Here is a 13,569-nt window from a genome sequence, read left to right on the forward strand (position 1 = left end):
CCATGTTCCCTGGAATGAGAGTCCCAATGAGTATTTTATTGATCACATAAGCAAGGCCTAAAAATGCCCAAGAAATATCTTCACAGCTGCTTTTAGGGAAATTCGCTGGCTAGAATTTATAGCCACAGTTTATCCAATGTCTTCTGTTTCCACTTGTGGTCTTTTGCTTGTTCTCATTGATAACATTGCATTGGATGAGGTGGAACTGCCCCAGCCTTAACGGAGGTACATGCTTTCCTCAATTTCTTATATAATGCTTGATATTTCATTGAAATGCTGAAATAAAACTATTAAGAATTCATGTTAATGAACGAAAGGGGCAGAGGGCAATAAGTAACTGGATCAAGGCTTGACAAACTACGACCTTCCCATGAACTAAATTCAGCCTCACCAATTCAATGACTTATTGTCTATGACTGCTTTTGCATTATGATAGTGCAGGTGACCAATTGCAAGAGAGCTCAAAGGATGTGTAATACCTAAAAGGTTTACCATCTGACCTTTATGAGAGAAGTTTGCCATTCCTTGAACTAGATGATTTAGATCAATCATTATGGCCAGACTGCTGTCTTGTAAGCTTCCAGCCTGAATCCCACCTGTGAATAGGTACATGTCCTCTGGAAAGAGAGTCTTCTGGAGTAATGGAAAATCCTTCCATTCTCTTTCTAAAATCATAACTAATTCATTCAACTGTTACCTAAAGGATTACTATTATTTTCCAGGCACTCTTCTAGGTGCTTAGGATACAATGCTAAAGGAAACAGATTCATTCCTGCCCTCATGAAAGTCTAAATGCAAAGTAGTTTTTGTAGATGGTTGAAAACAATCTCTCCCTAGTAGTTCTATAACCGATCCTAAATCTATCCTCTTGGGCAATGTAGATCAAAAGATAATATTTAGCATGGCTTCTACCTGACTTGCCTGATCATGCTTTCCCAGAGTCTTATCTTTCCTGGGTAAACATTCCCCTTCTTCACTGTGACCAAGCAATAGCACCAGAAATACAAGTCAAGTCAGAGGTAGTTTATGCTTATTATATTATTTTTGTATCACCTGCAGATATTGTCCAGACAGTACATGTAATTTGCTCATATGTTTGTCCTGACAATGAGATGAAAAGTTCTTTTAGCTCCACATCTTGGGAGTCAATTCCCAATGTAATTGACACATTTCAATTTACTTTCTCAAGAATAAATTTTATGTCAGTTCTAAAAAAGATGTGGACATGGAGCAAAGTATACAAAATTAAAGATGTTAAAGTTAGGAGGACTGCTTATCAAAATTGTCAAGCAGCAAAAACATTGAATTGCATTCTTTTAACCAACTGATTTATCTAATCCCATGAAATCTTGTGTATGTTTTCCATATTTCTCACAATCTTCTTTTATCTGTCAGTTTCTTCTCAACCATAAAATGATCCAGAAGGCAAATAAGAAATAAGTTACTATACATTCTAATTTCAGGAGTGCTCTAAAATGATGTGAATAGAAGATTGCAGTGGATTCTGTAGTTTAATCACTAAAGGTAAAAAGTAAAATCAAATAATGAGTGCCAGGAAAGTCGGAAAAATATTTTGTTGGGGTGTTAGATTTACAATTTAGTGAGACTATGATTCTTGTAATGATACAAGTGTTACAAAAATGCCAACTAGAATCGAATTGGTAGAAACACAGTGTCAATTAAAATTATAAATAAACAAAAGCTGTAGGAAACAGCTGAAAACTACTCTCTCTAAACACATTTCAAGTTGTTTGTGGTGCCCAGTTGAGGTATTTGGTTCTAGATGAAAGGGTTTTTCAGAACTATAAAGTTACTGATGATTGTGAAGCTTGATTTTTGTAGGTAGTTGCTCCAAGAGGAAATAAAATTCCAGTCCTATAATTGAAAAAAAACAAAACAATTGGTGTGAAGATGGTTGAATATTTCCAACAGGCGCCTTTCCCAAGCATTCTCAGCCACCTTTACAAACTCGACGTGAATCTGCTGAACCCAGAGACAGACAGAGCTAAACATTTCCAGATTTCGAGACATGAGAACAATATAGAGAGTTTCGCCTTTCCAGTTTGTCAAATTTTACACATTGGCTCATCTGCTCTATCTTACAGATGTTTATATGATTGTTTTCATAATCCTTATCCATTTATTTAGTGGTTTTCAGTATCGATGGTCCTTGAGGAATAATCAAAAAATATGTAGCTTCCTAATTTAAATTCTTTTTTTTTTTTTTTTTTTTTTTGCATTGGGCCTAGGGAATCGAACCCCAGGTCTCTGGCATGGCAGGCAAGAACTCTGCCGCTGAGCCACCGTGGCCCACTCTAAATTCATTTATTTTTAAAATGAAATCCACTTTATAACAACTTTCCTGTTAATATAAATTCTAGGAATATATGGGATTTCAAAAGTCGGGACCACGGACGATTTTCTTAACACTTCAAAAAAATTAGAAAAACTAATGTGAAGAGATGGGAGTAAGAGAAATGTGAAAATAAAGAAGCCTGCAGAAGAGGGCTGAGATGCACTCAATTATGTTACACCAAACTGATAAAAACAAGATAATTCATCATATTTCCTTTTGTTTTTTGGAACCAGGAAAACTCAGAGGCAAAGTTGGAGGTTTTACTGGGTTGAGTAGTACGCCCTACCCTGCCCCCTCCCCAGGATCTCAGAAAGTGACGTTTCTTTGGAAACAGAGTCTTTGCAGGTGTAATTAGTTAAGTGAAGCTGAGGTCACACTGGGTTAGAGCGGGCCTGAAATTCAATACGACTGGTGTCCTTATGAGAAGAGGAGAAAGCAGAGATAGCTACAGGCAATGACCTCTACGTGAAGATAGAGAACAAGATCAGAGTGGCCAAAGTTTGCCATGAATTGTCAACACCTGCCAGAAAGAAGGGGCGAGGCACAGGGTGGTTTTCCCCTCAGAGCCTCCGTAAGAAACCAACTCTGCAGAGAACTCCGTTTTGGATTTCTGGAAACCACAACTATGAGGGAATAAATTTCTACTGTTTTAAACTATCTGGTCATGGTAATTTGTTGCAGCATCCCAAGGAAACTAATATAGGCACATATCCCAGAAAAATGAAAATGTATTTGCACACGTGCAACACAAATGTTCTATGAACGTGGATGGTGCTAGCAGCTTTATTTGTAATGGTACCACATTGGAAATTACCCAAATTATCCTTCAATGGGTAAAATAGGTCACAATGGTTACTTTTCACTGAGACATGTCCAGCACATTCCTGGAGCTACTTGGAAGGCCAGTATCATGTTTGTGATTGCCTGGTTCCTTCCTACACTTTTCTACAAAATTGCCCGGTGCCTTCCTACACTTTTCTCATTTCATCATGATTGGATACTCTGCAAAAATACTCTTTCACATTATTATCAGGCAACAAAACCCTCCCTTCCTTTCTCTGCGCTCTCTCCTTTCCAACACCCACCCACCCCTACCCCCACCATATCAGTTTCTGATGATGTGCATTAGAGATAGAGGCTATTAATTCTCCCCTGATATTTCTAAAGCAAAAATAATTTTCCTAACTAGAACCCCCTGGTCAAAATCCTTTCCTTCAGAAAGATATGTTCTAGTTTTATCTCATGGGTGAACCATTTCTGAACATCCGATAGTTGATGTATTTCGACTTCACCGTAATTATGTTACCTTAGCATTTCTCTTCCTAAAAACATTTTGGGAGAACTTGAGTGTGAAGTTACAATATACAATCCTATATTGTTTTTTCTTGGAATATCACTGATTGCGATTTCATAGAAAATGAATATCCAGTGACTTGAAAGTAGTAAAAGAAAGACGTTTGGAAAGATTTGATTAGAGAAAACCCTCAGAAATCTGCTTAAAAAAAGAGAAAAAGCTTTAAGTTCTTTGACACCATGAATATGACAAACCAGGTCAGCCAACTAAATAAAAATTTCCTGTTATAAATCGCACAAATTATGTACAAAAGCTGTAGAAGAAGCTCAGCTATTTACAGGAAGCTATGACTCTGGTGTGTGTTTTCCCAATAGTAAAAAGGAGAGAAAATTCTATTTGGGTACCATTAGTTGGCTCACAGCTGGATTTAATAATGAGGGGTGTTTGGGATATTCAGTGTGGTATGTAAGAGAAACCCATGAGGTTTATTTAACTGTGGTCCATAGCCAGAGACAAAAGAGATAATGACCAATAGAAAATATCTATTTCATTCAAGTTCCAGAGTCTAGGAAAAAGGTTATGTTTCAGAATCTATACATAATTTAAAGGAGCCTATTAGTTACAAATCAACACTTTCTATTTCTTCCTCATGTTTTCATGTTGAAGTAGCTAAAACTTGCTAGAAAGGAACTAAGCATTTCAGGAAAGGAAGAAACAGGCAAGGGTGGAAATGGGGAAGAAGTAACCCGATATGCAGAAAGCTTTTACATATTTAGAGCAAATGAGGGAAAGCTCACCTTGGGCTATGAGTTAAATTTGCACGTGTTGTCTTAAAAAGGTCAGTTTTACATTGTAGAGCATAAAATGTAACTTGAATTATAACGATAATTTATAGCAGAGGTTCTAAGAAGCCTGACTCTATTGATAAATAAAAATCATTAAGTTTATTGAATGAGTTATTTATATTAAAATTTATAGTTTTAATTTTTGAAAAAGACTTCTTTTATATTTAAAATGCTCTCCACAACCCCACCAATTTTTTTTTTTTTTTTAAATCGGTGGATTAGTTTAGTAAAGAAAAACCGTCCAAAAAATATAATTCTTATAAGATTCTGTTTTTCTACTCTGGTTCTCAATTCGCTTATCTAGTTGAAGAGCAAAATGCTGTACCATTTAAAAAAATGTCTTATACTTGGTTTTTCCTGTTTTCTTGTCAAGAAGCTTGGGCTTCTATCCCTGCACCAGGTCCTATGAGGATCCTCTGCCTTATTTCTCTTTCAGTGTAAACAATGATTAAATACCCCTTCCCCTCCTAGCTTTAGGCGGATAAAATCTAATCTGTGTTATGTGACAAAACCAATTAGTCTCGCCCACTTTTCAGCCTTCTGTCCCTCCCCTCTCAGCTGCTACCCTCTTGGCATGCCATCTCTTTTAGGAAGTAACGATGGGAGCCAAATTTCCAAATCATTAGATGAATATGCAGGTCCAGATTGCATGAATGTGCCCACATCCTCAAGTAAAACTCCAACTCAAGACTTTTTGAGACTCTTTCCTCTCATTGTGTTTTACGTTTGCTAAAAGATTTCCAACTACAAAACTTCCTTCTGGGATGGAAAGAAAGGAAAGTCCTGTTGACAAGATGTGAGCAAATGAAAAGTTCAGAACTGGACTGAAGAAAATCAATGCAGAGAGTATTAGTCTTTCCTTGAATGTGCTAAGTTATTTTCTAAGGTGTTTTGCAAAGTAGAAACCTGCCTACCTCTGACGAGTAGAGGTGGCCTGCAGTGTCCAGATGACAGATGGCCAAGTCGAGCTGTTCATAATTCATGCTCAGAGCACTTCCACTACCCAAATTGGGTTACCAGAATCAGAACAGAACCCTGAGGACAAGCATGGAAACACCGAAAAACAGCTGGTTGTGCACAATTCTGATTATTACTATTTTTTACACACCCAGATGGGAGCCATCACAACTGGGAACAGCAGGTGTCAAGAAAGTCTGGCCCATCTAGATGTGGAAAGATCAAAAAGAAAGAAAACCCATTAGATCAAACATTTTGTTTCTTTTATCAAAAACAGTTTTAGGATTTTTAAACTTGTCATTGTTCACAATATCAGAACTGCTAAAGGAAGAATGAACCTCCTATAATAAACTATTTGGATCTAATCCCATGCTACCTGATAGAAAGATCTAGAAAGTAACTATCTCTGAGTCAATCAGGAAAATAAATATTAGATTTTCGTTTGTTTCCACCAATAAAACCTGAGTCCCATTATAAATATGCTTGCTCATTGCATTCATTAGGTAATAAAGCTGTTGACTTCCTGTTGGGTTCAAAGCACATTTATAAGTTCCCCTTCTCATAAATATGAGAGCAAAACAGAAAGAGATAGAGGAGGGGACAGAGAAAATGGTACAAATGTCAAAGCCTACACAATAAATTCCCCTCTCTTAGAATTCAAGGTGACAATATGATGCCAATTTCTTTTGTCTGTCAATTTGCTCCCTAGATAGCAAATTCTAACCACACAGTTAATTGTCATCTGTTGCCCAGCCACAACCCACAGGAAGCCTGAAAGATTTTTAATGTGGTTCCTCAGTCCCTGTCCCTGTGACTTAGGAAACCTCAACTGTGCCACTATCGATTCTGTGTTCTCAACTGCCCTAAACAGCAGATTTAGATCAATGATTTGGTCAAGTTTGTGGAAATTCTCATTAATATAGACAAGAAAAAGAAAAGATTAATAGAGTATCCTTGGGTCAATTTGGTCACATCATTTAGACTTGGCCTGAGGGTATGAGCACAGTGAGTTGGACACTGAAGCCATTCTCATTAGAACATTTTAGAGAATAGCCTCCTTCCCTAACACACATTGGCAGTGAAAACATGAGTCAGAATTATATTCTTTTTTTCCTCGAGTGGTTTTTATCTCATGGTGTTCAAATTTTAATTTAGTAAATTCTCAACGTTGTCTGCACAATAAAGTAAAATTGGCCTATAATCCAAGCATAGTGGCAATGAAAGAATAGCAAGTAGTCAGTTCATGGAAGAAGAAATTCTCCCCAACAACCTGCAGTAATTCACCATTTCTCAGCATCCTCCACACTGTGACTTGTACAGCATTACAGGAGCTGGTGAAGCCAGCTGGAGCCGTTGTTTTCCATTGACTTCTGGCCAGCCTCCATTCATATTGCTGCTACCAAAAGAAAAAGGAAAGAAAAGGGCTCTAAAACTGCAGTAGAAAATTCAATCCAAGATATTAATAATCAACTAGTGCCTAGGAAGCTTCTAATATGGGTGAAATATGCAAAATATATAAAGGGAAACAAAAATGTTCACGGCAAGTCTGTCTTCTTAGAGATCAAATAGAGTTGGTGAGTAGGGGAAATGCCCCAAATCTATCATGCATTTGAATTTCAGTAAAAGCGGTGACGCATAGTCTTGAGACCTTAGAAAATTAAATTACCCACACGTGGGAGCAAAAATGGAGAGCATATCTGGAAAACTTCATACTCCTTGAATCAATAATCCCAATTCTAAGAAACATGCAAAAATAATCTACAATATGCAGAAAGAATTACATGCAAAGAAGATCATCATAATATTATTCAGAATAGCAAAAAAGGGACAGGATTAAATGCAAAAGAGTAAGTAGGAGAATAATTAGACTGTGGTAAAATAGAGAAATTAGTTGTAAAGCAATAAATAGGAGAATGTGAATTACTACAGTAAAATTCTACAGTATATATGTCTTGCCTACATTTTCTCATTAAAATATAAAAATATGAATTTATATAATTTGATGGTCTTTCACAGCATGGTGACCATCTTTTAAGTGACCATCACACCTTGAGGTGGCTTGGACACAAAATGTAAGGAGGCAATTCCCTCTCAGGGATCACGGTTGCATTTGCAGAAGTAGGGGAGTGAATGATTCCTTAAATCTTCCACCCTGGGTGCCCCTCTTGCCTCAAGGTAGCCCAGTGCTCCCCATTGTGTTCTACAGAGCACTGTAATTTTCCTAACCAAGTGCCATAGAATTGGACATCTGCATTATTATGTTTTGCTGTTATGAATAATACTGTAATGAATGTCTTTATAGACATAATTCATTTTACCAATATAATAAATTTAGATTTTATCATTTCACTTTACTAATATAATATATTTAGATTTTATCATTCCATTTTACTAATATAATACATTTAGATTTTATCATTAGAACAAATTTAGGGTAGTGGGATTTCTTCTGAAAAAGGTTTGAGAGTTTTGATCCACACTCACTTAGGTCCTTCCAGGATTTTATACCTACCCCTATTTATACTTCTTCCTTTAGTGATGAATGAGAGCTTTAAGACATATATTTTTTGCATATTTCAATCTTTATAATATGATAGGAATAAAAGAGAAAATGTGATTGATTCAATATTCCCTTTTTGTTGTTAGAAATCTGAAGTATCTCCATGGTTAGTTTTCCATTGCATGTATTTTGTATATATTGTCTGCTTATGTCCTTTAGCAATTTTTTCCATCAAGGTCTGTTTCTTTTTTTTCTTAAAGATTTTAAGAGTTGCTTATAAATGAAAAATATGTACCTGCTTCTCAGACATGTCATCATGATAATTAATTTCATGTGTCCATGTGGCTAGACTATGGTGTCCAGTTGTTCTTGGCAAAGGAATAACTGGCTTGAATGCTACTGTGAAGGTATTTCATAGATGGATTTAAATCACTGGTCAGCTGAGCCAATCCATGGCTGATTACATCTATAATCAAAAAAGAAGACTGCCTTTAGCAATCACAGGAGTCTTTTCATCCAATGAGTTCGGGGCCTTAGAGGGAGAACTGAATGTTAAGAAAGATGAATTTCTACCTCTACTTTAGATAACCACCTTCTCCTGGGAAATTCCTCTTCACCTTTATAAGTTTCCAACTCACAGTCAACCCTATGGAATTTGGACTTGCCAATCCCTACAATTGCAAGAGCCAATTCCTATAATAAATCTCCTTATATGTGTCAGTTCTGTTTTACTGGAGAACACTGGCCTAATAAAATGCCCTTCTTAGATATGTTACTTCTTTTCTTTTGCCAGCTATATTTACTTGTGGCATTTTGCTGTGCTAAATAAATACACCTCCTGTGTAGGATGGAAAGCAATAAAATCACAAACCAAATCTATTGACTACTTATTTTTTTACTATTTTTAATGTTAATTTCTCCTATTTTTAGGACCCTCCCCATTTAAATCAATGAATTAAATAGGAATTACATAATAAATTATAACTGGATATTTGATAAAATAATGTTTTAAAGAACTTCATTGCCTCAATTATATTAGATACTGAAATTTATATGAAATGGATTAAGGAGTTTAATGACAAAAGTAGGTAATTCATGACTTCATAGAAACTTACACTTTATCAACATGATCATCCAGTTAACTAAAGTATTCTCTTGTGATCTTGCAATATCCTCTTTATCTTTGATCCTGCCCATTTCTTGATTTATCTTTTCCTATGTCTGATATTTTTCACTAGGTAGTCCAGCTAGTATAACTCCCTCTACCTTTTTCATCTGTTTTTTTTTTTAATTCTTTCAAATAATTAGCCCTTGGGTTTCTACATCACTGGCCGAACTACCTTGAGTTGCTTAGAAAAAAACTTGAATGATTGTTAAATAAATCCCAGCTCCTATTTACCCCATAGCACGTTATACAGAGTTGTACAGGTAAGAAGCAGAGCAGTTATAACTCAGCATTTGCAATTTAGAGCATCAGCCTGTGTCAGAGACAATTCTCCTTGGGTTTATTGGATTTCTGCACATAACTGTGAGCACAGGCAATGGCAGCTTTTGTTCTGAACTATCTTTGCAAGAATGTTTTTATACCAAACAGCCTTGAAAGATAGAAAGAGTGTCTCCTTCTGGACCAGAGGGCAGATTTGTTTACTCTCTAGCATAATAAAAGATAATGTCTCTCTTCAGAGCAAAGGTCAGGCAGGTTTACATAGAGTCCATTATAAAAGATCTGGATTCCAGCCCAAGGTTTCTCAGCTGTGACGCAAACTCACTGTATGCACATTATCCTGTGCCACTTCACATCACCCATAGGGCTTGTAGTGCAAAGGGAAACTGATACAAACATGAAGCTCAATACATCCTCTGTCTCTGACCCAAGAGTCTTCTATCTTTTGCCAGTGTCCATGAAACTGCTGCAGGCTAATTTGTTAGCTTGAGTGTAGGGTAAAATCTTAGACCTTTCATGGCTCTTGACACTGTCCTTAAGAGTTTTTAATTTCATACTTATATTTGAAATGTCTCTTCCTCTATTATGTGGTATATCTCTCCTAACATGTAGCTGGTGGATGACTCATTATGCCTCAGATCTGGTTGCTTTGTAAATTTTGATAAAGACATATTTCTTCCAATAAAGACATGGGTAAACAGATTCTTGCATTCACAAGGCCTCTACCCATAAATCTACATGTTGCTTTTATTTTTTCCTTGCCTTGTGTCTTATTGTAATTAGAATAAAATCCTTACAGTGAAAAATGACAATATACAGGTTTTCTAGATAATAAAGGTAAGTCACCATTTATGGAGGGCTTATTATAACTGAGTATGGTTCTAAGGGCATTTTCTGTGGGGACGTACTTCTACTATTTATATTTAACAGATAAAGCAATGGACTATTTGAGAGATTATGTTATTTTCCCAAAGTCGCATAGATCATGGCTGGCGTACCCAAAGCCACATAGATCATAGCTGGCATACCCAGATAATTAGGAAGCAGTAAATTACAAGCTACAAATGAATGGAGCAGACAGCTAGCACAGTACAGATTTAGGTGGGAAGGAGGCCACTGGGCAGTAGAATGATCCAGGAAAGAAAGTCGATCCCTTGTACCAACAAGGGTTACATTTAGAATATATACAATAGAAGAAGAGTTTGGACCTATCGTTGAAGCTAAATTGTATACGAATTCAGCTAGTTGCTTAGTTCCAATACAGGACAAATAAAAACCAGATGTGACTCTGGGTAAAGAGAGACCTGAATTAAAGATGACTTGTGAGGTCTAATCATGGGACATCTTTGTAGATGCTGGAGCTGGAGGATGATGCAATTTAAGTGATGCTTTGAGGAGACTAAATGCACGACATGAATTAGCCATTAAAGACAAGCACAGGAAAACAATTAAGAGAGCTTTGGTGAAAATGGTCTGAACCAAGACAGTAGCCAGAAGAGATGGAAAGGCATGATGGAGGAAAAATCAACAGTTCTTACAGTGTGGTTGGTTAGACAGACTCAGGAGAAAGGAAGAATCAAAGATTGACTCCATAGAAAATAAGAGCTGATAGAACAATTAAACATTCCAGTCCCACATCCTTATTTTACAATGGAGATGCTATGGCTGGGAGGGGAAAATACTTACCCAGATTCCCTCTCCCAGTTAGCTTAAGATTTCCTCGCCACCAGCCAAGTACCCTTTCCATTGTCTTCTTGCTCCACATTTACATTAAAGTCATAGAAGTCCTTAGAACCAGTCAATGACCCAGATCCTTGTTTTTCTCAGATTGTAATGTGGAGGAATGAGGAGTATAAAGTTGAAATAATTCCTCATTTGCTCCAAGTTTTACAGGCATTAGGCAGACAGCACAGGAAAACTCCAACATCCCTCACTGTATCTGTACCCACTACAGTCCAACATCCCTCACTGTATCTGTACCCACTACAGTTCTGACTACAGCACCTCAGATGTCCTACTTACTCCTAAGTACTGGACCATCTATAATCTACTTTATCTCATTTGAAGTTTTCCAGTGCAACCATTTCCAAACCTATAAGAATGTTTCTGGAAAAGATGTTTATTACAAGTGCATTTGTTTAGATATAAGATTTAGATGAAAATTTTGAGCCACTCAACTGAGAGTTAATAGTAGACAGTTTGTCTTTATAGGTTTGTTGGGCTTCTGAACAGGAGTTAAATGGAAAATAGCTGCATTATATAGTATTATTTCTCAGATACAAAAGAGCAGAGCTCTGAAGGCCCATATACCAGCTACAGAAAAGGCCAGATAAAGTGGTGGGATACATGTTGCCCCAGTGATCTAAGAACCAAGTAGGAGAAGGTGAGAGTTCTCCACCTCCCCCATACATGTGAAAATCAACTAGTATTTATGGGACACTTGTGGCCTGCAAAGCATTTGGTGACGTGCTATGTAGATTACTACGATATGCATGGTAGAGTGTCTGTCCTAAAAGAATTTGGGATCTAGTTCTTTCCATTCACTGGAAAGGCCATGCAGGAGAAAAATGTATTTTCAGAATCTGAAATAAGTTTTGGGCAAAGAATAAAGAAAGGAGATGAAATGATGTGTGTCCATGTGACTAGGCATCTTTGAAATTTCTGCTAATTACTAAAACCATACTCATTCTCATAAGACCTTTAAAAGTGAATAAGGAGGGTGGGCCATGGTGGCTCAGCAGGCAGGAATGCTTGCCTGCGATGCCAGAGGACCCCGGTTCATTTCCTGGTACCTGACCATGTTAAAAAAAAAAAAAAAATGAATAAGGAGAAAAATATTTTATAGTCAGATACTTAATATCTTCATGGTGTTAAAATGAAACCATGTCAATGTATTTCTTAGGCTGTTTCTTAAGAATGAAAAACTAGCAGACTTCACCATTTTATTAAATAAGAATGGAGAACAGCTAAGGCTGTCAGGAACAATAGCAAAACATGGCAGAGAAGCATAAAAACTAGGCAATCATATTAATAGATCCTTTCAAAATTGAATTTTCCTTCTACATCATATTTTTACAATTTTTCATAGTCAAATCGCTCACTCTCTCTCTCTCTCACACACACACACACATACATACAGCAAGAAACAGTTTGTGGTCTGTTAACCTAGTCATGTGAAGAAAACTAGGAATGGGTGGTCTTTTTGGGAAAGGAAAGTGCTGACATCTGCAAATATAAAGAAGCAAAATATTTAAGTGGTGAAAATGTGGCAGGCAGGGTGAAAAAGATCCTTGGAACTTTTCTACAAGGCCCCAGGAAGCTATCTCTATATTCATAGTGATGTTTCTGTCTTGTCAGCATTTTTCCTCTATTTGTGTTGGACTTTATGACATATCTAAGAATAATAAATAATTTATAAGATTCAATAATGGCCTGGTACATTTCTGGCAGATATAAAAAAAAAAAATTCCTCTCTAATAACTCATTTGATAAACCCTTGAGTTCTTTTCTCTAGAACATTTCACACAACAATGCTTTGTTTTAAGGGTTGTCTATCAATGAATTGCAAAGCATTCATTATGCATGCGAGCCAGCTTTTTTGTCAATTCCTTTCTTGCCTCTTTTATTTTTCCCATTTAAGTGGCATTTTTCTGGGAGTAATCGGATTCTTTGGGATGTAAAATGAAATCATGCTAGAAAAAATATTAACTCTTTAGACCCATAAGGAAAATGTGCACTCTCTCATAGCAATGACAAAACTGCAAATACTCTTCAACTTAGTACATATTTTTTTTTAATCATTGCTTGCTTACGTCTACCCAGATCTGGTGTGCACACACGTAGTGATTAGACTTTATGCTATGGAAAATGGAAAACAATAATAGCATTTCCACAATTATATATCCATATGTATTATATATATTTCTAAGAAATAATAATGTCTTCTTACATCAGAAACATTGAATATATCTATTCGGTGTATAAAAACAGACACACACACACACACACACACACACACACACACACTCTTAAGGACCTGTTCTGGGCATTGTCCAAAACTAACGCAGTGTGTGATTTTTCTCTCCTTGATTCACTGTTATAAACTTTACAATTGCAGTGGCTGGGAATCAGAGATGATTCTTCATTCTTGATTACTTCCTGCCCTGGGACGTG

General features: G+C 36.5%; 2 long non-coding RNA genes across 2 annotated transcripts in view; one reads left to right on the top strand and one right to left on the bottom strand.

Moving 5' to 3' along the window:
* LOC143666057 (uncharacterized) overlaps positions 1–13,569 on the top strand; it is a 57,513-nt gene that overhangs the window by 15,107 nt on the left and 28,837 nt on the right. The gene's annotated exons all lie outside the window — the stretch shown is intronic.
* On the bottom strand, positions 1,487–6,847 carry LOC143666056 (uncharacterized). The gene is made up of 3 exons (XR_013167338.1): positions 6,737–6,847; positions 5,604–5,658; positions 1,487–1,875 (listed from the first exon to the last, which is right to left on the bottom strand). It is a non-coding gene; the product is annotated as an uncharacterized LOC143666056 (long non-coding RNA).

The sequence above is a fragment of the Tamandua tetradactyla genome, chromosome 22, assembly GCF_023851605.1.
Source record: "Tamandua tetradactyla isolate mTamTet1 chromosome 22, mTamTet1.pri, whole genome shotgun sequence".
NCBI classification, from domain to species: Eukaryota; Metazoa; Chordata; class Mammalia; order Pilosa; family Myrmecophagidae; genus Tamandua; species Tamandua tetradactyla.